Source organism: Pterocles gutturalis, unplaced genomic scaffold (genome assembly GCF_000699245.1).
Source record: "Pterocles gutturalis isolate BGI_N339 unplaced genomic scaffold, ASM69924v1 scaffold6361, whole genome shotgun sequence".
Taxonomy (NCBI): domain Eukaryota; kingdom Metazoa; phylum Chordata; class Aves; order Pterocliformes; family Pteroclidae; genus Pterocles; species Pterocles gutturalis.
Window position 1 is genome coordinate 136,896 of NW_010097657.1, and position 1,680 is coordinate 138,575.

The following is a 1,680-nucleotide window of genomic DNA, read 5'->3' on the forward strand; positions in this document are numbered from 1 at the left end:
TGGTCCTCCAGACCAGTATGGCACTTATGCCGCTCAGTACCCACTCCTTTCCAAAACACCAGAGCACTCAGGTTCCTCTCTAGAGTGAGAAAAAGCTCCTTATCCCGCTAGCAAACCGAAAAAAAACCCCATGGGGCTTTCTCTGAGTGAAGTAGCACTGTGCAAGGGGACCAGGGAGACTGTAGGTCAAAACCCTGCACCATATTTTCCAAAGCTTGGGATTCCTTTTGCTGTTTTCATCCCAATCCAGTAAAAAAAGACCTACATTTCCTATTTGCAAAGGAATCTTCGGCGAGAGGCATCCCACCTTTCAAGCTCCACCCTGCAATCCCAAACGCCACTCTTTGTTATTTCAAAACACAAAACCGCTCGTTTGCACCTCTTTTCCATTCTCTTCGGCTTCCATACACAAGAGCTGACACGCAAAGGTTTGTCTTCCTTTTCCGTAAGGACGTTTTTCATCCCTGGGTTTCTAACCTGACGGGGCTGCAGCTGGCAAAACCTGCGCCCCTGTCAGGAACTGCGTCTGCACAAGTGCCTCTGAACCCGCAGCACACACGCCTACATCTCAGCTGTTCCTGCCGTACTGGAATAATCCAATGTCACCCTTCAGGAGCTGCAGTAGCTATAGGGAGCTGCAGTAACTATAGGATTTATACCGGAATAAAGTATATCGAACATTTGCAAATTTTGAGTGCTACAGGACCTTTAGTCGGTCCTCCTGGAGTGGAGCCTAGCTCATACCAGAGGAAAACATCAGGTCCCCCGTACCCTCTCATTTTCCCCTGTAATTTCACCGCCTACCTTCCTCATTCGAACAATAACGTGTTGACTCTGAATAGCTCATTAAGACAATTAAGCCGACTCTGGGGTGCGAGGGGTTCAGCATCCCACCGCCCTATTCTCCCACCATGAATCCTTCCCAACAGCTCCCTTCCACCCCAGGATACCCATTTCAGAGGCTGACTACATCTCATTTTTTTTTTCAAAGCCAGCCCTTTCTCTGCTTACAGCCCCCCAGTACACATCAGGGCCTGTTCTCTCATTTATTTTCCGAACAGCAGGCTAGACGAATAATAATAACAATAATTATAACAATAATGATAATTATAATGATAATAGTGATTATGTAGTGGAAGCTACGCCCGTCCCCTGGCTCCAGAGCAGCGATTTCAGCAGCGGTAGCCCTGCCACAGAAGCAAACAGGACACCATCCCTTCTTCTGCAGCTCCCTGATCTTCAGGCAGGCTTGACGAGACCTCGAGGAATTGAACATACCAAAACTAGATTTTAATGCAGTCGCAGTGCCTGCATTGCAGCCGTCAACAGCACATGACAGGTGCCGCAACCAGTGATGAACATCCCAGAATTTACCATCCGCATTTTAGCTAGCCTGCCTCCCTCTCTGCCCTCTCCTCGTCCTCCGCACTAGAGCCAATTAAACAAAGAGCACAAGGGGAGACTTTCACCGAGACGTAACGAAGTCGCGCCGCGGTGTAAACTCGTCCTCCACGGGAAATCTTAAAAGAACAACTATAGTTGTCCTACATGTCAGCCTGGCTGAAAACAGGTTTAAATATAACCTTGTTCTAAAAATCCGTATTCATGCACGAAAATAGAAAGGCGCTGCCTCCAGCGAAAAATCAGCCGAGGGGGTGGAATCGCGCTATTTTGGTACCG

At 48.3% G+C, this 1,680-nt stretch overlaps 1 protein-coding gene across 1 annotated transcript in view; it reads right to left on the reverse strand.

The window, feature by feature from the left end:
• SIM1 (single-minded family bHLH transcription factor 1) overlaps positions 1 to 1,680 on the reverse strand; it is a gene marked incomplete at its 5' end in the record, with an annotated part of 30,219 nt that overhangs the window by 27,924 nt on the left and 615 nt on the right. The gene's annotated exons all lie outside the window — the stretch shown is intronic.